Genomic DNA, 23,524 nt, shown 5'->3' on the forward strand with positions numbered 1-23,524 from the left:
CCCCCTCCATCTACTGGGACAGGACCATGGTCCTGGAAACACAACCGGGGTGGTCACAACCTGAGCGGCATCGGGTATCTCGTGGACACCGAAAAATTAATGGAAAGGGACAAGCACGTTAGGCAGGACAGGAAATTCCTGCTGCCGTGTCACGTGTGGCTATGCAGAACCTGTGAGTGAGCAATTGTGAAAGAGCTTCGGGACTTTTTGCTGCCAGCTTTTTCTGGTTACCTGAGCACCTCCTCTCATGCCTCTCAGAGAGCTGCTGGGGCTCTTTGAGAATTTGCTCCTCCATCTGCAAGTCCATATCTGCCACTCATGGAGGCATTCCCAACAGCTTCCACCAAGCTGAAGTGCTGTGTACCAGTGGTTCTCCAACAGGGCCAATACTCCACTCCCAAAACAGTCCCTCTGTATACTTGAAGAAGGAATCCACTTAAAAACTGGTGAAATCCATGTGAAGAACTGCATTTGCCATATACATCATTCCCTTCAGATAAGATTTTTCTACTCTTTGACACTTTGGAGAAGCTCAGAAACAACCTAAAAAAAAAAATCCTTAAAACTCCAGAATAGTCACAATACTCAAAATAGTCACAATAGTCTTCCTTCCCTGTTTCTTAAAGAGAAATCTGCTACCCCTTCATCCTCACTTGAGTAAATGCAAGGTGGACAATATTTGGTATCAGGATTACAAACATATTTTGCAGACCAACACCAGAGCTAGACAAGGGAGCTCTAGAACTGTTAGAGGTGACAGTGGTTCCTACCCAGCACAGAAAGGAATGCCTGTCTTCCCCTCCCACAGAAATGAATGAACAGACCTTCAAACTCCACTGGCCTGGCACACAGAATGGCTACATCTCATCTTGGTGAGTTTTCTACAGTTGATTATGTCTGTTTTATCCACTCGTTGGACTTCCCAGCTTTGCTTGTGACCCTGAGGCAGCAGAAGCTGACGTTTTGCCAGATGTATGAAATAAAAAACTAGTTCGGACGCAAGACAGTAAACTTCTTTAGGAAACAGTTCTAATGAATTTAGGTGAAATATAGAACATAAGCAAAAACTCAGCCAGATACAGTGCAGCCTGGAGGAGTTCTGGATATTTGGTGAGCAGCCCCTGTGCATCTCAGCAACCCTCTGCGCTCCCTCCACCATCAAGGGTGTGTCAGGCCATGCTTTGATCCCTTGCCAATTGTGACAGCCAGCCCCACATGGCCATTTATAGAGCGTTGCAAGGGCACTGTGTGACACTGCCAGTGTCACCCAGTGACATGGCCATGTCCATCAGACACCACACCTCCACTCCTCTCTTGTCTATTGACCATTTCCTCACATTTGATAGCAACATGCTCAGCAGAACTGGTGAGCCACTCTCAGCACCAGCAGAGCCAATCCCACACCCACGCCATCGGGATCTGCTGCTCTCCTGAGATGTTAGCACCCTTGGTTTAGATTCTGACGCTAGAGCTTTTTTATCTCCCTCTCCATCACAGGCTCCGAGGACACTGGAGGCAGACAATGGCCACACAGCTTGGGCCCAGGGTCCAGCACTAGAAGCCCAAGGAGCAGCTCCCAGCTGTGCCACTGGGGCTCTGCCATAAGGATTTCACGCAGCAGTGCCTCAGTTTCCCCCTGTGCAAAGTGAGGATAAGGATAATGACCTACCTCCGAGGGTGTGGGGTGCAGATGGGTTAGCGACCAGCACTACAGAGACACCCCCCACCAACAACCAACCCCGCCTGGCACTGGAGGAGCCGAGGGCACCGCATCCTGCCCTGCCTGGTCCTGCTCGGGAGAGCACTGCCTGCCAGGGCTCTCCCGCCTGCGACTGCGCGAGTGTCCAGCCAGCCCCGGCCTCATCGAACCACCCTGCGTCTATTTGATAAAGACGAATATTGCTTTTTAAATAAATATAAAAACTCCGCTTCCTCCTTGGCGAGTTCATTTTGAGTCATTTTATCTCTTTCCTCCCCCTAGATTTTTCCCCAAATAATGTGATTAAGTGAGTCAGCGTTCTGCTTTCCCTGACAGCCTCTGGATTTAATTCAGTTTGAGGACTGTGACCTTTGACTCCTTTTTACTATACTAACCCAGCTAAGAGAACACTTAGCGATTTCTCCGCTTCCTACTGGGAGAGTATCTGGTGGGGGGTGAGGAGGGGGAGCAGGGGTGGAGGGGGGAGGAAGAGAAACAAACTTTCACATAAAATTATGGTATATGGATAATTGAGAAGTTTAAAAACATGAATCTAATTGTGCTGTCCCTTGAGAAGCAGATATTGAGCCATCCTATAAAAGGCTTGGAGTATCCCAATGGTGATTTATTGCTAAATCCTAGTATTTTTCAATACATTATAGTTTTTAAATTGTGTTTAAATTGAGTGTAGAAGAGCAGAGGCCATTAGGAGATGCAGAAATGATGATTATATTTAAATATTCATGCACGCAGTACCTTATTATTGAATCTGAACACTAACAAAATCAATATTAAGTGCGGTTTGACATGAATTTATTTATGAATTTCGACTTTCTAAGTACTGTATTTTTTCACTCAAAAATTGTGAGTATAATGTAGTAATGATATCAAAACAGAGTGTCAGAGAGCATTAGCTGAGGAGGTTATAAACCTCCGTATTACAGGGCCCCATATCGCCCTCAAAAGTGCTTAGTGCACAAAACCAAAATGTTTGGGGTTTGTTTTTTTTTTTTTAAACACGTAAATACACACACACACACACACACACACACTCGCTCAGAAATAGGAAGGAAATTCTCAGTCGGAAATTGCACTGCAGTGGCTTTGATTGCTCTCTGAGCCTGCTTCAGGGACCAGGCAAACTGGGATTTGAAGACAGACAAACCTGAATGGAGTGCTCCTGGCACGTGGTCTGTGGGGGCACTTTGGTGCTCCGAAGGGAAGCTGCCTAAAAGAGAGCAGCCCACAAGCACAGGGTGTAGCCAGGGTCCCAGCCAGAAAGGAACCAAAGACATCAGTCTGCACCAAGAACACACAACTCCTGCCCTACTGGGTCAGTCACACTGGGATCCCAGAAGGCAACACCAGTCAGTATTCCCATGAAGAGAGTCCAGGGTAAGCTGTGCTCACATTGGCTGGTAGGTCAGGTGGAGAAGGATATCCCACTCTCCTTCATAAGTGTAATGGCAGTAAAGAGAATGGAAACATGCCTCTTTCCATAACCAATGTGCAATATGGCAGGTACCTTGAGCAGTTTTCACTCAAAATGGTGCAAACATGAGAAAACTGGTTAGAAATTACCTCTCTGTCCTCTCAAAAAAAATATGCTTCTGTATTTTTCATGCTTCCTTTCTAAGGTGTATCTCAAGCAGGGCACTTGGTAATCAGGTTGGAACTTCCCCAGAAAAGAGAAAGACAGCTTTTGAAAGCTTGGCACTGGTGCTGCTCATTTACCCAGGATCAGTTAATGGCAGTGCTGCAGCAATCCCACTGCTTCACAGACTCCTTGTCCTTCCAATTCCAACACTGCTGCTCCATTACCACTGCCACCTCTGGACACCTGGTAGGTTTTTGATGGGGCCACCACTCCCTCCTGCTTAAATGAGCAGAGATTTCAGCAGTGGGAGACAGAAGCTTTTTTGGTAATGGGGAGGGGAATAATTCAGACTAAAGCCTTGACATAAGGGGACACAGAGGAGGGGCTTGCACAGATCTATCTACAGATAAGTGATGTATATTAAAAGCTAGTGCTCTTCCTCCCCCACCAATTAATTTCAAATGTGAGAAGACTTTTGAAGATTTATTTGCTATTGACAGGAACCTGGACTGAGCCCTCCACCTGCTGTACTGTGCATCCTCCTTTGAGCCCAGCATTGGTTTAGAAACACTATAGAGCCCACAGGAGACCCTCAGCCCACTTCCCTTCTTTAGTATAAAACACCCCTATCCCGACATCGCTCCCAATGGAAAGGGCTATCCTTTCATCCTTCCTGCTTGGGAGCCATACACCTGCAAGCGTCAGACCACCTAAAGTAAGACAAAACAATTTTGGTATCTCTGGGTCCAGTCCATTGTCAGAAGCCCACAAGGGGCAGCAACAGATACCATGGCAGCAGGATTTCCTAGTCCTTGCTCTCTGTAGAGACAGGTACAGACAGAAAAACAGTCTGATTGAAGGGAAACATCATTCAGCTTTGTCTTTGATTTCTGACCATGACCAGGAACCAATACTTACTGAACCCAACCCAAAGCCATACTGCCTTCAGTAACACCAGATAGCCAAAGAGTCAGTATTTAAGAAGGCTCAAGCATTACATGTGAAGCAGACTGTTGAAGAGCACAGCCCAGCATACTCCTAGTTTTCTCAGGTCTCTAAAATACCAGGTTTTGGCAAGCAAGAGCCAGGGATGCCAAGCAAACTGCACAGTACAGGAATGGTCTGCAGTCCTAAGGGAATCTCCTCTGTTGGGAAGTCCTCTTGGTAAGCCCTTCAGTAAAGTGAACACCATTCTGCAGAGTACAAGCTGAAGACAATCCACCCCCAGAAATCCTTTTGGATGCAGAATTTCTGCTCAGATTAATCTTTCTTTCCTCCTTCTTCTCAGACTTGCCTCTCTCTTCTCTGCTCATGCTAGCATTTCCCAGTACAGCCTGCCAGGCTCTTAATGGATTGGCAACGTTCTTCAGGGACCAGAATTGACACAGAAACACATGTAAAGTATCCCCTCTTGGAAGGGGTTTGATCATGGAGCACTGACATGATGGCAGATCACACTGCCTACACAGAGGCCGCACACGACAGGGCAAGCAGCAGCAAAAACATCACTCATTAAAATTAATTCCTTTCTCATTTTCATCTTAAAAGGAATGCTCAGATTTAGTGGTCTCAGCTGAGTCTCTGATGGATAGAGGTCTGCATTAACAGAGCCCATCATACCCAGTTTGACTTGGTTTATGCTCTGCAGAATGGATTATTTCGGTGACTTTTCCAGGAGTAAGAACCAGTTGAAGAGCCCAGGCCTAGGGGACAGCATTGGAAAAAAGACTTTGTGGGTCACTGTGAAGTCCCTATTATTGCAGATATCCACATGGTATCCACATCTCTTTGTTAAACCCAAACTGAAGCTGTAGCATTCCAGAGAACACACAGCCCCAAGGAAAGCTCACCATCTGAAAGATTTGAGACATCTCAATTTGACAAGGAACCCAAGCAGCAACAGCATCTGGGTATCAGAAGCTGAAGCCTTAATCAAAATCAGGGAATCACAGCACTGAAGACAGTAAAAACGTATGGAAAAGACATATTTTATATTGTGTTTGCAACCCTGCAGAGCCAATGGATACTCCATGGAGAAATAGAGAAAAAAATTCTTTTATAAAGGTGATGCACAGAACAGGTGATGTGCCCCAGGTACCTAAAGCTTGCAGCAGTTTGGAATCATGACTGACAGTGTGTGTGCCAATGTGCTGCCTTAACCACAAGATCTGGTTCTGAACTCGAGGTGTACCCTTGGTAAGAGATGCAGCATAAAGGGCACTCGAGAACATTCAGCACCCAACCTCACTCTAAGCTTTTGGTAACAACTTCCAGGTCTTCACTGCACTGCAGCTGCTCTCAGTGCTACCTTCTGTGGTAAAGGACAGGGCAGTTTAGATGCCTTGGGAGAGGACACCAGACTGAAGTGTCACTGGTCTGATCCAGGTACAGCAATCCCACATTTCTCATGAGATCTCTTTCCCAGAAATGCTAAACACCATCTTGGAAACTCTGCACACAAGAGATGTCTAATGCTGGCATTATTTCTAACACTAACAACTCGTTAAGTTTTTCCACTATGCATCTGTATCAATATTTTAACACAACTGTTACAAGGAAAATTGCTTTTTTTTGTGTGTCTGTGTCTCTTCCCTCCCCTCCTCTCTCATTAAATCAGCATGACAGATTTTAGCCTATTCCATAACTAAGTGAATATCTCGGAAATTTAAAATCCCCAAAGCACAGTGACAGGCTCTGAAAGGTTCCCAGTGGTGCAGAGTATGAACAAACTCAATGGGCTTCGATTGTTCCCTCCCCTTATTGTAACTGCAAGCAGGCTCAAAACAATGGGATCAACCCAAATCTCTGTAGGAGATAAAGAACCCAAAGCACAACTTACAACCATGAGATTCAGCAGTGTGACCACAACAGGACTCATTTTTTAGGTGAGGTTTCCTACAGCAGTGTGACACCAACACAGAGTTTGATCAGATAATCTACAGCTGCTTCCACCCAATTTAAGAGGCAACAAGGAGTGGTGTAAGGGGGATCCATTACACTAAAATGGAAGTCAGACATCAGGATATGGATTGCACAATCTGTAGGTGGAAAAGGAGCACAAAGGTCCCATCCAGATCAGTTCCCAGTATGAGGAGCCCAGCCATTTACTGGTATTTGGGGATATGACTAACATGCATTAATGAAAGGTAATTACTTCAGAAGATCAGCACAGACAAAATGGTCTGTAGTGGGGGCAACAAGCAGAGTGTTCTCAGAGCCAAGGGGGTAAAAATTACAGGGGAACTGATTAAAAAACAAACAAAAAAAAACCAAATAAGAAGAAACTGGAGGTCTTTCACATGGAATATTCACCAGCATTTTTAAGAGGTGGGTGGTGGAGAAAGTGCTATCACCAAGGAAAAAAAACCCAAACCCTCTTTTCCAGTAAATCGATGTATTTTGCTCTAATTTTATTAGGAATATAAAAGGAGCCTTTAGAAAAGTGCTTAGAGAGCAGAAAGAAAAAAAGAAGAGATAGGGAAGGCTAGCAGTGGAAACATTAGTCTGTCTGTATTAGGAATCCCATACTCACATTTTATTGTTACTGTCAGGATGCAAAAGGCAGCGCTTAAAACAAAATAATACATAATGTATTACAGGGGCATAAACATCAGCAGTCATTTTTATTTTAAAAAGAAAATGCAAAAAAAATGGAGATAGCTTGCAAGTGAGGGATCCAAGGCGCAGCATTTATATCTGTGTCCACTGAGATAATCAAAAAGGTATTAGAGCAGCTGATGGAACAGGGTACCACAAAGGGCTCCTCAGCAGTTTACCACTGTTCTCATTACAAGTGGCTGTGGGAAGCTTGTTCAAAGAAATCATGGGGTCAATTTTTAGGGTGGGTGGGAATTTACTCCAAAGGTGAAATGATATTTAGGGAAATAAACGTCATACTTTCGAATGAGTAGTAAAGAAAATGGGTTTTGTACATTTGTGCATGTTTTAGGAGAGAGAGAGGGAAGATGCAGAAGTAAGGAGTCACTTATGCTTTCCATTCAGCTCTTTTCAACCATTACTTTTTGGGGGTGCTTGCCCTATCTGTGTTGACTTCTGCTTTTTTAAAGTTAGTTCTCTTGGTCTCTGCACAGCACATCTAAATCATGGAGAATAGATCCAGCATCTTTTGTTGCTGCCATAATACAAATAAACAAGCTTTATGATACCTGCCTGGCACAGGAGTAAGCAATGCACGTGCCATCTCTTGCTTGATGAGACTACTGGGGGGAAGGAGGGTCCCGACTCACAGGACTTACATCTCAGCTTCCAGCACAGACTGTCCATCCTCCAGGGGTTGTTCCCCAGCCCCACATCAGCTACACTCCACTGCTGCCCTGCTTTCCATCCCCTGCACGGGCAGGGCTCAGTCCTGCCACTGCTTGGGCTCCTACACTGTGCCAACTGCACAGCTGGCCCCATCTGCCTGCTTCAGACTCTGCTTCCAACGCTCTGCTCAGCAGGGAGAGGGGACTCCTTTTTCCTTAGGAAGTTTCTAGAGCCACCTGCTTCTGAGAGCAATCCTAAAGGCAGGAATGCAGAGAAAACCATGTGAGTGGAAAGTGCAGGTGAGCTGCAATAGAGCAGCACTGCAAGGGGAATGAAAGAGATTTTAAATATTTCAGCTGACAGCTGGATCTAACACCCCCCACAACAGCTGGATCCCCCTCTGTAAAAACAACCCAGCTCTTCCCTCCCATTCCCTGTGATTCTCTGAAGGCCTCAGGGGGTACTTGATCCCCCTGCTTCCCTATCTGGTTGTACTGCTTTTGTCACAACATATGCACACGAACATGGCACAGCCACAGTCTGCTGATGGGATGATGTCAAGAGGATGTGACTGCTGGTGGCCTGTGTAGTCATTTGGAGGGCAGGGAAAGAGGAAAGGGGAGGCAGATTGGCCAGAGAGCTGGGAGGAGGTGGGTGAGGAATGAGATGGGCAAAGAATGAAGGACAAGCAAGTTCAGGAATGGAACAAGATTAGGCAAAACAGGAAGTAAAAATGGATTATCTGGCTTTTTAACTGTCTGTCACAGTAAACCACGATGTATCCATCTGCCAGAGCCTATCCCATTTACTCTGCAAGAGTAAGTGGGGCAATTCATGTCTACCACAGAGCAAAACTAGGGGTGTTTAAAAAATTAAATAAATCAAATTGCTCTATTTACTCATTTCAAATAATCTGGAAAACAAGGGTCTGCTCCAGGAGCCAGGAATTACTGACAACCAAAATTTAGAAATCCTTTAAGGAGGTGATATGCATCAAAAACTGATGAATTAAGGAGTTCTACAGTTCTGGAGGACTTGCTCTTGAGAACTGGAGAGGAGTTAACGTCTGAGGCTGGGTTTCATCCCCAGCTATGTCACTTGCTTCACTTCTCAGCACCTGAGATTAGCTACAATGCTTAACAGCTTCACCAAAATAAATAGGGATATTGCTCTTAAAATGAGGGCTCTGGAGATGATCAGCATTAGTGGGACTCAGTGGTGTGTTTGTCTTTCATACAAGGACAGGGATGGGGAATTTGCTGATTTCAGGTAGTCTTGGAGGCTACTAGCTCCTAAAATGAAAATAATTGTGTGCATGCTAGAATCCTCTGTTTGGGAGAGAACTGTGGGTGATAAATCAGAGCAGGGATACACTCATGGAACTGGCTGCTGGACAGGGCTGCTTTATGAGAAGCTGCTTCAGGTCAGGCCTGAAGGGCACAGAGAGCTGTTCAGAGAAGAGCTCACTGTGCATCTCTTTGGGTAGCCCTTGCTGTTTCCTTCCTCTCACTAACATTTATACTCTTTAGAGAAAAATGGGAGGGAAAAAGGAAATTCCAAAGAAGAAATTATGAATTGTACATCTTGTGAAAATTCTGCCCACAGCCCAGAAGATAATCTTCCCCTCCCTCCCATCGTGCCAGCTCGTCTCTGTGACATCTTTCCACTTCATAAATCTCTTCCTTGATTGAGAAGCAGATCTGGGAAACAGCCCCTGGGGGAAACAGTTCCTGAAAAGCCTGCGCACCAAGCCAGAGGCATCTTCTCATTGAGGTACAAAGCAAGTAAAGGCCTCAGACTCACTGCAACTGCACGAGGGTTCTTGGCACCATCTAGTGCCAAGAAAAGAGACTACGGAAATCACGCTGGAGATGGGGAGAGGTGTTTGGAGAAAACTTGGAGAATCTGCTTGGGTAGTGGTGGCAGCTCTGCTAGCACAAGGAGGCAGAGGTAAATGCTTGCCATCTCCACATGCTCTTTGTACAGGGTATTCTTCCTTGTAGTAAATAAGCCAGAAGTGGTGCTACATCATACAGGGAAAGCATTATGGAATCTTTCTGGAGGACACCACCAGCTGTCCTTCATGGAAGCTTTGCTACTACAGGTGGGGCTGCTCATGCCAAGGGTGCACATCCTCCCTGCTGTCCTGTGGATAGCAGTGGGATGGCCAATGATGGCTTCCAGAGAGCAGCCCGAAATGGGGAACCCGCCGAGGGATCCTGAAACCCTGAGCTGCAAGTGAAGCTGCACTAAAGGAATATGGAAGGTGACATAAAGTAATAGCAAGGCCATGGATTGTATGAAAATGGGTCTGACAGAGGGTGTAACTATCACTTTGTAAGCAAAGGAAAGTCCTTCATCGAGTTTGTTACTCATCCACTTCCCTCCTCTCCTGTACAGCAAGAATAGTAAACAGTCGCCCAAGTTACAACAAAACAATCAGTATTTAAAACAAAACAATGCTTCTTGTTTTTCAAGTTTTCCTGGAGCCACCTCCCTTCCTGTTCAGACCCATCATCTTTCACTGTTCCTGAACATAGCCATCACCAGCAGGCACATGGAACTGCAATAATACCAAGCCTCAGTACTGAACCTCCAAGAAAGTTATCACCTGGAAAAGGCTACTGGCTTGTGACGCTGACAAACTGGGGCACGTGTGCTTTGGACGACTACAAGCCCCACTCCTGCCTGCAGTCCTCAGAAAGCAAGGGTAGGAATCAATGAACTATCCAGGAGTAATGTTCTCAAATCAACTCAGCTCTTCATCTTTCTAAGGGAAGCAAGCCAAGGACCATGCTGAAACCTTAACCACAGGGCCCAGCCACTCTGTGGACACTAAAGATGCCAGGGCAGTTTCCCAAAAAGCAGGTGTAGGCTTTGGCATCCTGGGCCAATATTTACATTCCTCTTTGCTGTTACAAAGCAGCCTTTCCACGCAGTTAACAGCCAGATCCCCAGGGGAATGTAGGCGCCTAGTTCCCATTTCATCGGGAATAAGATGTCTCTGCACCTCTGAACCTGGACTACAGCACTTCAGGATCCCTGGCAGGAAAATGGGTGTGGAAGAGTTTAAAGGCCATTTCTACCCTGTCTTGAAATTCGTGTTATTGTTCATTCCATACAAAGCAGTTCTGAAAAGCTCCCAAGCCAAAACTCCCTGCTTGCACAACAGGGTAATGATTTACATTCCCTTTGCCAGGGTGCAAATGATACCTCGTGGTGCAAGGAAGCAGTGGGATCCAGACCTTGTGACAGTTAAATGGGGAAATCACTGCCATGGCATGGATCAGACAATGTGGGTACAATCCTGTTACCAGAAATGCTCAGCACTGGAAACATGCGGCACAGTACATCCACTCTGCAGTCCTGTCTCCCTTAAAGACACGGACACATGCAGTTTTAAAGTGCTTTAAGCAGCTAATTAGGGTGTCTTCCCCTCCTTTATCCCACAAGATGATAATTGCATTATAAAAATGAATATGTAACTAAGCAGAAACCACAGGAGCGGTGATGGCAGAAAGGGAGATGGAACCAGCAGCAGCCTCACTCCACAGTCACAGGTGGAAGCCCTCACATTAGAGAGACTCGCGCTCCAGTGCGGTTTCTGTAGCTGTGGGGAGGAAAACCTCGAAAAAGCCCCACATCATTTAGAGTCACAAGAGTCAGCGAATGGTTTAGTGCTTAAACAATCGATGTCAGGAAGAGAGAAGATCCGTGAGAGTGTGTCTGCCTCTTGCTCTCCCTGCATACATCTCCCCAGAATGTCTACAGTCATCAGGATAATTTAGAAAGGAAAAAAAAAACAGACTTGGCTTGGCCTAACTGGGGCTATCACTGTAATTGTGGAAGGAAGTGAGAACATACCAGCAGGGCCCCAGGGAGAAAGGAGCAAAGTGAGGAGAATGGAGACTGTCTTTGTGGGACCCTGTGAAGCTGAAGAAGTGTCAGAGAGCAGCACAGTGATGCCTGAGGGTGGAGCAGAGCTAAGGCAGTTGGAGCCTCCTGCAACGGCAAATAGGGAAGGATCTGAGCTTGGAGCACATGCCCACAGCCAGCACAGCCCTGGGCTCCCTCAGTAGCAAACACTGTGGGTGACCAGGTAACTGGGCACATTCTCTACACATTGAAAAGGAGAGTTATCGCTGTAAATAGCTGCAGGGATAATAAATATCTTTATGATTTTAGAGAGGAAAGGGGGGACCCTTCCTAGTGCCAGTTCTTCTCTGCCCCCTGCGGAGCACAGGCAGCCTCTATTCTACCAGTCCATTCTTCCACATCCAGTGCATTATTATGAACCCTCCAGCACACACAGCTAATTAGGGAAAATATCCTTTCTAGCAATTTAAATGATTTTGGCATTTTCAGGAGGGCACATGTAATATTCAAATTACTTCCACTCTGCGCTGCCTTGTCTTGCCTGGCTCATCTTCCCAGGTGAATTTGTAGTCTCTGAAATGCTCTAATTTCCCACACAAGCCATGTCAAATATAATTTTGGTGCAAAGTTGGTAATTATACGTAACATCAGTCTGATGTTAAAAACACTGAAAAATTTAGCAAGAAGAGACGAATGGAGAGACACAAGTCTGAGACCAAGGAACGAAAGGCGTGCGGCCCCCTTAGTATTTGCGCTCGTTAATTAATAATAGCATGTTTTCAGGAACTGAAAGGATGTGTTTCCTGAACTGACTGGAATTCACTTATGTCCCAATTACATTGTCTCAGTGAAGAACTTCGGTCAGGTCTCGCTGCAGAGCCGCAGCTAAACCAAAAGCAAAATCCAGACTCCCCGCTCGCTCCATCACAGCTGCAAGGGTATGGGAAGGAGCAGGAATCTCACCACGGGGCTCAAACCCAGGGACCAGGTTGTCTCCTCCTCTGCCACCCCTGCTGCAAGCCCCTCTGGAAGTAGTCAAACAGATTTGCATCAGTGAGTCACCAAGTGCATGGATATGTATTAGAATAAGTGTAATTATAACTGCTGGCCCCAAAGTATTGGGCAAACATTTTAACAGGCTTGTTCCTTGGCTTCAAAGAGAAGAATTAACATGAAGAGTGAATTATCTGACCCCATCATCAACCCTTCCCCAAGGATGCCTGGTCTGCCTGTTTCAAAGAGCATCCCAACCCAGCCTGCTTTTTGACACCATTATCCCAGAACACTGGCTGCCTGTTAAAAAACAGTTGAGAATTCATGAGTTAACCCATTCCACTCAGAAATCCATGCCTGCAATAACTGCTAGGAACCACAGAGCCTTTTGCTCTGACATTGTTGCTCCAGGTGATCTATTTATGGTGTTAATACATTATGGAAAGGAAAACCCAAGACACCTCATGATCACTACTTGAATAGCAGTTTCTGGCTCATATGAGTACTTGGACCACAGCTGGTGAGGAAGACTTGCTTCATTTTGATCCTGGAGGCTTTATGCCAACAGTCAAGAACCTTAATAAAAGGCCTGGTCATATAAGCAAAGTCAGTACACCCAAAGCAAGGATTTGACCCCAAAGGGCGAAATAAGAGCCATTGAATAAAAGCTATTAATTCAGAGGAATGAGGTTTTTAAGAACTGATGAAATCTCAAATAACCTGGAAGCTCCTGGACATAAGGAAACGCCACTTTTGCCCTATTTTAGCCATTGTCTGCTTGTATACAGGATTCCAGACCTAGTCTTGAATTTCAGTCTTTGTGTTTAGTGTGTCACACCCCTCTCCATCTTTCTTCAATCCCACATTAAAAGAAGAAATCCCTTGTTTTGCAGATTGAACACTCCCTGGCTTTTCAGCTCACTCCACCTACTCAAAATCAGTTCTCACTTCTCTTACCCTTTTTCACTCTCTTGAGTTTGTGCTGCTCATTTAACTGTGGCTGGCTGTGCATAAACAGAAAATCCATCATGCTCAGACCACACGGGCCAGAGAAACCCAGAAACTTTCACCACAGCTTTATGAAGCCCTTAAGACCCTTAGATAAAAACAGCTTTCTGAATGTAAAGAGTGGTTCTGCAAGGCTTTTCCTTCTCGGTCTGAAATGATAATGTGCAAGAGCAGAATAGGAAAAGATGACATTTGACCCCTGATTTCCCAAGTGCTAACTAGCTTTCCTTGCCATTTTGAATCAGGTCTCCAATGGAAGGCCAGGATGTGGCAAAGTAGCTGAATAAATATTCCTCTGCTGCCATGGCAATGGTGCAAACAGAGCAGAGCACGTGCCAAAGGAAGTTGTCATAAATCACAAGTTGGTCAATTCTGTTTCGTTTCCAAGCAAGGGTTACATAAACTGGTTGGAAAGAGCTTCACAGAGGAGCCAATTTTCATTTTCTTCAGGAAAGTAAAGTGTTTTCTCTCTTTAGTGCACTGCAGTGTTCTCTCAACCATCCTCAGGCCTGAAAGACTCTAATTTCAGAAACAACTCCTACTTCCAGGGCAGCTTGAACTCTGCCAGGGTCTGAGGGATATCAAGGCACATCGCAATGCCCAAGGGTTTTTTTCACCTGCCACTTAACAGAGATAGATAGATGCAGCACAGAGAAAGTTGGTTACCTTCAGAGGTAAACCTTATCAAGGATTCTGCAGGGTGAGCTAAGCATGTAGAATACACATTTTCAGAGATCACCCTCTCCTGTCCCACTGGACCTTCCAGGATGGAAATGGTCTTTACAAGTCTGCAGTGCTTTCCACTGTCTCACTGCTGGATCAGAATAGTGTTCTCTGGTGCAAACAGGTATTTCTGTGACTCTTATGCCTATAAACTCGCTCCTTTTGGAGCTGAGACAACAAAGTGGGGACTTTGCCCTTCCCACTGGAGAATGAAATTTCTGTGCTAAACACCATTCAAACACCACCAGCAGCAAAATGAAATCCAGCTTGTCCTTTAGCAGCTATTTTGGTTTTGTGGGCTATGATCACTGAATTGCTTGGGAAAAGGGAAGGAGGAGGTTCTGCTCCATCGTTTGAGAAGCTGCACCCTCAGCCTGCTTTATAAGGGACCCACTTGGCAACACTCCCCCCTGCGTGGCTCTGTTACTGCACGGGGTGGCCAGTGAGCTCAGCTCCTGCAAACCTTGCTGAGCCCTGTCAACACTGCATCTCATCTGGGCTAATGCAAACCAGAAACTCACCCTCCCGGGAAGGGTCAGATAGAGTTGTAAAGCATGAGAGTGCTGACAGGGTCTCCAGCAACATGCTCCTGTTGTATCATTAGGTCCATATTCCCTGCATCTCACTGCTCCTGGATGATGCCTTGGTTCATTCCGATGCCAGAGACATTCTGCAGGCAGACACAGGCTTCCTTCCAGTTCACCCAATTCCACTCTGCCCAACTCCTCCTAAACTTCACATTAACACCTATGCTAAGAGAGTGCAAAACTCTACCAGTCAAAACAGTGGAGCATTTGTCCTTCAATTGCCTGACGTGTAGAGGGCACAAAGCAAGAAAGGATTTGGCTTTTAAGCCCCTCTTTGTTTGTGAGCTCCTCCAGCTGGTGGGGCAGATATAACATGACAGAATAATTTTCTAGGCAAAGCAGAAACCTCCTGTTCCAAAGTCTACAGAAGTCACCAGAAAAACAGTGATGGTTTCAGTGGACACGACTAGTCACAGGCTTCCTAAAAATAGCAGAGGAACAGCTTCACCCACAGAAATATTCATAATTAGCAGACCAAATATGACTAGTATTTGCATAAGGGTAGGCAGCACCCTAAGGAGCAACAGTCTGTGCTGGTATGGGACCAAGAGGGTCTCCATGACTAAGGGGTTCCTTGTGAATCACACTGATCTCCTGCAGCCTCTTCCTCACAAGGGTAGTTCACCAACTGTTCCATCTCAGGCAGCGGGGAAGCAAACAGCTGGACAAGGGATTTTTGCCTTTTTGTTACAAATGTCCTGTGACCTGGCACAAAATAAAGGACACACTGATCACCGTCTTCAAGGCCTGAAAGAATTTAATGCTAACTGAAGTTAATTCTGGACTCCTTGTTTAGACACAGAGGATGAAGGAAGAGACAGAGTGAGAGCGCCAGGGGAGCAACTGATTTCCCGTCATTTCATTTCATTATTACCAGAATCAAATAAGCAAAAAACTCACGCATCAGGCTTTTATAATCATGAGAGCTGAAAATGAATGAATACATTGGATTACTTTGTACTGACCTGACTTCAGAGCCTTTACAGTCATAGAATTTCAGACTTTTTGGAGACTATTGATGTCAGAACTTGCCTTTGACTCATGCAAGTAGGAAAAATAACCTCACCTAATCATAGGACTCTATATCTGGGTCTTTAAGCAAAATGTCCACCCAGTTCAATGCTACTCTCATCACTGTCTCCCGAGGTTAGAAAATGAATTACCATTAAGTTGGAGGTCAGAATTAGACACAGAAGAGCCAAGGTAAGATCCAGATGCAGACAGTGGTAGTTTTGGTGCTGGGACTTAAAATGGACTTCACAGCACATGTCACCACAGTTCTATGCTTTAATTTCCCCCTGATTCTGACTCAAATTATTTTATGAAGTCTGCTGTGTGGAAATAGAGGGTGCCTTCGCTAATCTTGCTTGATCACAAGACGCTGTAGCCTACAGATGTGGTTAACTCAAGAGGGTGGCTGTGAAGGTCCCAGATCAAAGACTTGCTGCTGAAGCAGGTGATGAGCCAGTTAAATTCGGGATACATCCATGGTTTTGACTATGTAGCAGCAGAGTGGTCTCCTCTCATTTTCTGTGTTGAAGCCCAGCCAGTCTCTTACCAGCGTGATACAATCCAGCAGCATCTAATCGGCTGCTGCCACCCTCGGCCTTCCCCCACCCTCAGCACTGGCGGATATGTCAAAGCAAAAACATCTCAGCATTTCTGATCTCCCTGGGGTCACATCTGGTTTGAGTAAGGCTCCTCATTTGGTTCCAATCCACTGATTTCCTGCTACTGTCCATGAAAAAGAGAGTGCGACTCTGTGGCTTCCCCTGGGTGTAATGGTCTAATCTGTACCTTGTTGTGCACTGTAGAGGGGAGGGGGAATCAGTGCTACTTGGGAGCAGATTCCTCTTCCCCTGTGATTGCATCCCGCTCTTATGCAAAGCACCTTTATTCTTGCCAGCAGTGGCAGCCCCAGATGTCCTGGTGCCCTCCCTGTATTATCATCCATGTTCCTCTGGCCTCCTAATTGAATCCTTTCCTGGCCGGGACAGGTTTTCCTCATTATGACGAACTGGATCCAATTCTACTCCCACCCCTCCATCTCCCAGTGTCTCCTTGTGAACACAGGGCAGGCCCCACAGAGCTTCTGTGGGTGGATGACTGCCCCAGTGAACCGTTCCTGCAGCTACTGGAATGTTGCTCATGATGTTAACAGAGCAGGAAAGCCCCAGATAGGTACAAGGTGGTAAAGGCATCTTCTCTGCCAAGATTCTGGCAGCATCAAGATGCAGTTTAGTTCTGAGAAATAATATCTATTTGTTTTAATCTATAGCTTTCAGAGCCATTTATCTAAAACATCATTGTTTTGCAGCTGGTGAAGCAGCCTAAGAGTTCTCACAAGAGCAGTGGCAAAGCCCAGGAGTTGATTTGGTCTCTTGCATCCTCATTCCATAGGATCCTCTCCATAGGAGGGCAGTATCCATGATTAATGTTTCACTCATGCACTGAACAAGGAAGGGCAATATAAACAGAACAAATTATCTTTTTTTCACTCTCACTTATCCACTGAAAATCTCATACTGGGGGAAAAAAGTTCAGTCCCATCACCTTATTTATCCTTCTTCCCCTTAATCCAAGCTAGACTATCTTATGCTGCACCACATGAAACAGAGACACGGGTTTTCTTTGCATGCCCTCATTCTGGGAGCAGGAGCAATGCCCCAGTGTTACCACACTGAAGGTGACTCTGTTGTGCATTAAGTGGTATTAGGTCAGGCACAGCATCACTTTATACGTTGGGTTTGGTACTTAAACTGGTTTGTACAGAGCTGGGTAACTTATTATACAGATGGCATCAGCGTGTGCAGGGACAGCCAGGCCTGTGTCCAGGCAAGTAAAGTCAGGGAAACTGAGGCACAAACTCATTTGGTGCATTGACTTCAAGGCAAGTTCTCAAGAGCACTGGGAGGAGACTCAGCACTGCAAATTCCCCCAAATTCCCCAAGTGCCATCACTTTAACTACTAACTCACATTCTTCTACTGCACTAAGTGCATCTGGATTTCATCAGAGCCTGGATATTATTTTTAAAAATAGCCAAATCTTTGGAAAACAAAACCCCTCAAAACACCAGAACAAAACCTCTGATCTAGAGTCTTTTCAGCATCTTAGGGAACGAGAGATGCTATTATTGTTACTAGAAAGGCTCTAAAGGCAACAGTACAAGGAATGATCTATAGGGCACGAGTATGTTTGTTATGAAATAATTTGGATCCACAGAGGAATTCCATATGTGGCTTCCCCTCTGGTGACTAGAGGTTCCCACCTTGGCAGAGATCCTGGAGTCCCATGCCTACAGGCTCAGCAGCATGGAAGGGGAGGGTGGACGCTGGAGGAGTAATGGGATCATCAGGCGCTGAGGCTGCTGCTTGGCACGCCGACAATGTTTGTTTGCACCTCTTTGAAGATGAGAGATGAAAGTGGCGCCCACATGGGCTGCCTTTGATTAGCTTCTTATTTTTAACATTGCAGCTGCGATTATTTTTCTTTTTCTTGAAGCATTTCTTCCCCAGCACCAGAAACTCTGAGGTTCCCTTCTCTAGGGAGGTTCAACTTCAAGGAAACATAACAAAGAGAAGTGTGAATGTAAAGGAGACTGGACAACTCCGGGCCAGTAGGGAATTATGTCATTTTATTTTTAATTTTACTTCCATTTTTTTCCCCAATCCCCCATCCTCAGTGGGTCTCCGAAAGAAAATACTTGTTTACTTCTTTTTTAATAGGGAAAATAAATGAGTCCTGGGATTGTACAGAGCTGTCATGAAGAGGGAAATGTCTAATGGTTCAATTCCCAGCTCTGTCACTGAACCACTCTGGGACTTGGGGAAAAGTCAGTTCGCCCATCTGTAAAATGGGATTTATAATGCGTTGCTTCTCAGGGGTATTGAAGGAGTACAAGTAGCATTGATGGAATGCTTCGTGCACCTTGGATAGAAGGGGCAAGAGCCCTGTGAAGTGCTGTCCTTAATAGATACTTAGAGGAGTTTCCTTCACTGTGGTACTTATCTGACCACAGCAGCCGAGTGCCTCACAGCTGCTGATGGATTTTTTTTCTATTACCTCCCTGCACTGTAGGATTGCCGCAGAGGAAAGCAAGGCAAATGGCAAATTGAATGGAATGGACCCAGTCACATAGAGAGTATGTGGTAAAGTCAGGACTAATTCTTTATTTCCTAAATTTCTGCCACATCCATTAGACTTTCCTCCGAGTTGTACAAATTCTGTGAGCTGAAGGCACGAGGGAAAGCTGCCTTCCCTTCCTTCTACACTGGGCAGTGACACTGTTGGTGTCTTCCTGCTGGATGAGGGACAAGTGGTCTGGAAAGGGGGTCACTGTTTGTTGTCATCATTCTATTTCCTATCATAATATTTTGGGGGTTGTTTCTGTCCCCTGCTAGAGCAGTTTTCAGACAAGAATTTGGCCAGGTGTTAATCCAGTTACCCATAGTGAATGTCCTAGCTTTAACAGGATGATGACAGAAAAAAAGCTTAGCCTGCTGTTCCCTGTTTTCAGGACCAATTTACAGAGGTGATAAAGAGCCAGATATACAAGTGATATCAGAGGAAACTGCTGGTAATTGGTACTTCCAAAAAAGAGCTTCACAAAGCTCTGCTGCTTGTATCAGCTCAAGTTTAACTTCTGCCGGAGTGCCTTAAAAAATGCTAGGCAGAGCCTGATAGCAACAATGTCAATTAACAAGATGTAAAAATCTGGAGTGGAGATAAGAGGAACACCCAAGGACAAATAACAATCAAGCTCTCGATACTCATGCACTTCAAAAGACAAAACACAACTACGTATGTTTATGTTGATTTCTTCGGGCTATCTATCAAGACATTTACCAGCCAAAGAGAAATGGGGGCACATGAGTTGAGTAAAAACTTGTAGCATGCTTACACAAATCCAGCCAACTCTGGTTCCACCAAATAAAATACCTGCTAAATCCTCTAAAAGACACCTCAGCCTTGGCACAGACAGTCCAAAAAGCACATAATTTACACAGCTTTCCTTGTTTTTATGGCATTTCTGCTGCTCCCAGGAGAGGCAGATAGTTGCTCCAGCCAAGTACACCATCCAGATAATCCCAATGCCCAGACGTGGTCCTGCTCAACCCAGCTCCTCATGAGCAAATAAGCCAGTCTTATAGGCTCTTCTCAGGGATATTATGAAGTGATATATTGTGCAGGATAGCTTATAAAGTATACTTATTTCAAATTCACTCCAACCCCACTCCATCCAGTCACATAGACTCCAGGACACTAAATTAACCCCCTGCCAAATTTACTGCAAGCCATCTGACCATACCATTTAGCCACAGTAAAGACAAAATCTATACCTAGCTACAGTCAGGAAAGCAGGCAACTCTGTGGAAAACCTATTTATATCCCTCAAGGAGATCAATGCAGAGCCCAGGCCTGGAGGCCAGTGACCTTGGATTGACACAAAACTTAAAGGGAAAAAATTAATGGTGTCAACTCAAGAGACCATAGCTGTTATTCCAGAGGATTCAAAAGCCAGCCCTGCAGCTTACTGACCAAGAAAAGGTGCTTAAATAGGGATGGAAATAGAGCAAATACTCACCCATTGCTGGTGCAGGAGCAGAGACACAGAGCTGCTCTCCCAGGGCTCCTGGAATGGTTGCCAGTGCCACACAGTCCTTGGTAGCAGCCAAATATCTCCCAGATGTCACCAGTGCAGTGTGACACCAGCAGTGGTGTCTCTGGAAGAAGTTTCTCCTCAGGTTGTCCCAAAGTGATGCTGTGGTGGGCTTCCCATGGGCTGCCTCCTGAAGGTGTTCCCTCAGGGGTCTCCTGCCAGGGAATGGCGGACACCTGTGAGGCGGGGGCAGGGGGTGAGGCACCTGCTGTCTGAAGGGGCTGGAGGCCACACACGCTGATAAGATGAATTTTTAGGCCTCAGATTCCTCAGTTCTGCCTCAGCTCTTCCTTTGCTGCCTGAGCCTTTCCTCAGGTGCCTCAGCTCCTCCTCAGCCACCCCAGCTCTTCCTCAGTTCTTCCTCAGCCGCCTCAGGTCACCTTCAACTGCCCCAGGTCCCCTTCAGGTTTTCCTCAACCGCCTCAGCTCGTCCTCAACTGCCTCAGCTCCTCCTCAGCCACCCCAGCTCTTCCTCAGTTCTTCCTCAGCCGCCTCAGGTCACCTTCAACTGCCCCAGGTCCCCTTCAGGTTTTCCTCAACCGCCTCAGCTCGTCCTCAACTGCCCCAGCCCAGAGCAGCAACAACCCCTGAGGGGCCACTCAGGGTGCTCCAACAGTCACAAAATGGTGGCCCCGGTGCCCAGTACTGAGGTACCAGCACAGTTCTGTGTAGATGACACAGCCAGATGCTGCTGCACAGAGCAGGAGAAAAGGCAGCCATGGCAGGAGACCGACACCTGCTCCTGCTGAGGCACCGGTGGCTGCTCGGACTGGCAAAAATGGCAGGAAATGGCGGGAAACAGCGGCTGCCTCAGCGGCCCCTCAACCAGCCTCAGCCTCCCCCAGACACAGGCCCTGAGGCAGCCCTGACCCAACAACCACAGCACTGACTGCTGGAAACCTTCTCTCCAGTGCAAACTCCATCCATACCCCCAAAACACTACCAGGAAGGGCTTTTAGGGGCAGGAAAAAAAAGTCCCCACCCTGTCACAGCTGACCTCAATTTAGAGGGTCCAGCTGAAAACGAGACCTGCCTCACCTGGCACGGTTGTGAGGTAAATCCTGGAGAAAGCTAAGAGATTTCTGATTCTGTTTCATTATTTGTTTTTAAATTAAAATGGTAAAAGTTAGACCCTTGAAAGAGAAAATTACAGGGACAGGGATGTTCCATGGAAGTTGTGCAGAATCAGGTTTTATTTTTGGAGTAGCCACTGGCTGCTGGTGCAGTGTTGGACACCTTAATGTGCATCTGCTGCCCTTAACACCTCTTGCTTTGTTTTAATTCAACCATTTTTAGGCAAGAATAAATTTTTGGGTGTACAGGTCTGTGCACAGGAGGGCTGTGCTCTGTAATGTGGCCATGTGGGTTACTGGGGCGCAAGTCATAGCAATGCTGGCCATGCTCTGATCTTCAACTTTCTTGGGGACTTTTTGTAAAATTATTATTATTTTTATAACTTTTTGCACTGGGTGACAGAGCCAGGAGGCTGATCCCCCAGCCGGGGACCAGTAGTTCCCATTTGATGTCCAACACCGACCCCGTCAGCTCTCACAGAGGAGCTGGCTGCCACATTGTGGCCTGTTCCCCCAAACGTCACATCTGGCTGATGTAAAACACACATGTTTTGACTGAAGCTTTTTCTTTAAAATGCCAACATTAAAGGAAGGTTCGCTTTGTAAAACTGAAACTGTAAAACTCTTCTGAAACCCAATCTGGGGGATTAAAAGAACCACATGAAAAGGGATAAATATGACCTGGACATTTACTTCCTGTGCAGAAGTTCGCTGAACATGTGCCTCCCAGCCTGTCAGTGCGAAACAAGACCTTCTGCTCTGATTTCCAGAAGGGGAAAAAAAAAAAAGAGGAGAAGAAGAGAGGAAGACAGGAAATTTTGTAAACTGACAACTCTTTTCTACTTCATGGCTCATGCCAGAGACATTGGTTTCTTTACAGTGCCACCTCATACACCTTAAAACCAGAAAGATGCACAACTAGTAATTAGAAATTTAGTATTAACAAATTATTCTTATTCATACTATATAGCAAAATTGGTCTTGATCCATTTTTAACTGAGAGTTAGTGACAGAACTCCTTTGGGTTTCAGTGGGAATAAGGTCAGACCTACAGATACGATGGACTGAGTCCAAGGATTCTCTGATGATGTGCAGAAGAAACACATGGATAGACAAACAGATCTTCAGTTAGTCAGAAAATGGCTCACTTTCAAACAAACTAATGCAAGATGTTTATATCAGTATTGTCCATTTCAAGTATTAAAAGTTACAGTTAGGTTCCAAAAGCAACTTTACTTAAATATTATCAGACTTGAAAGGGAAAAAAAAATCAATTATAGATTCTCTGTATTTCTTTCCTAAGTTTTGAGTCTTTAAGAAGATATCACATTTTTTTCTGTTTTTCTTTACTAAATACTGAACTGGCAGAAGCTTGATTTTTTTTTAAACCAAAACTGACACTGTGATTTATTATAGTATGATTTCAGAAGACAAGACTTGGAGAAAAAAAACATATAAAAGCAGGCAATACATTAAAGTCATTACTGTTCTCAAAATAACTTTCTGATCTCAGGTCCCAGTGCACGAATTGCAGAGGACAAAATGCAATATAATGTAAAATTTGGCACTGCCATGCAGTTTGGGCAAAAAAAAAAAAGTCCTTTTATCCCAGTCAAGTTCCCTAGAAGCCAGTTACACACTAATTTGGGATTATATTTCCCACTCATGGATGATGATGTTAAATTACATTGAAAGTGGCGTTAGTTGCCCAACAGATAATTTGAAGAAACACAACTTAAATACATAGAGAAAACAAATATATAGAGAAGACAGCACTTTATCTAAAGACAGACTTCCAATAGAAAACGTTGGACTCTGCACATGGAATGTCGTGGGGCACCTTCCTGCACCACTGGGTTGTAACTGCTGGGACAGCTCACCCTGTGGATGCACACACAGGATCCTGGTTGGACCTGAGCTGGAAATATTCTGTAGTTCTGGGTGCTTGAAACTGGAGCTTGTCAGTTCAGCCCCACTATTGTCTGATTTCTTTGGTGGTTTATTTTATTTGTTTGGGTTTTTTTAGCTTTAGAGTGATTGA

The 23,524-nt window shown here is 45.4% G+C and overlaps 1 protein-coding gene across 5 annotated transcripts in view; it reads right to left on the reverse strand.

Moving 5' to 3' along the window:
* The window catches only part of CASZ1 (castor zinc finger 1), a 274,581-nt gene extending 253,740 nt beyond the window's left edge, over positions 1-20,841 (reverse strand). For all 5 annotated transcript variants that reach the window (XM_039386351.1, XM_039386353.1, XM_039386350.1 and 2 more), the window contains exon 1: positions 20,336-20,841. The gene's annotated coding sequence lies outside the window, so the exon portion shown is untranslated. The remainder of the gene's footprint in view (positions 1-20,335) is intronic.
* Positions 20,842-23,524: the final 2,683 nt, after the last annotated feature.

The sequence above is a fragment of the Pipra filicauda genome, unplaced genomic scaffold (assembly GCF_003945595.2).
Source record: "Pipra filicauda isolate LSUMZ 115617 unplaced genomic scaffold, ASM394559v2 scaffold47_size6085603_pilon, whole genome shotgun sequence".
Classification (NCBI taxonomy): domain Eukaryota; kingdom Metazoa; phylum Chordata; class Aves; order Passeriformes; family Pipridae; genus Pipra; species Pipra filicauda.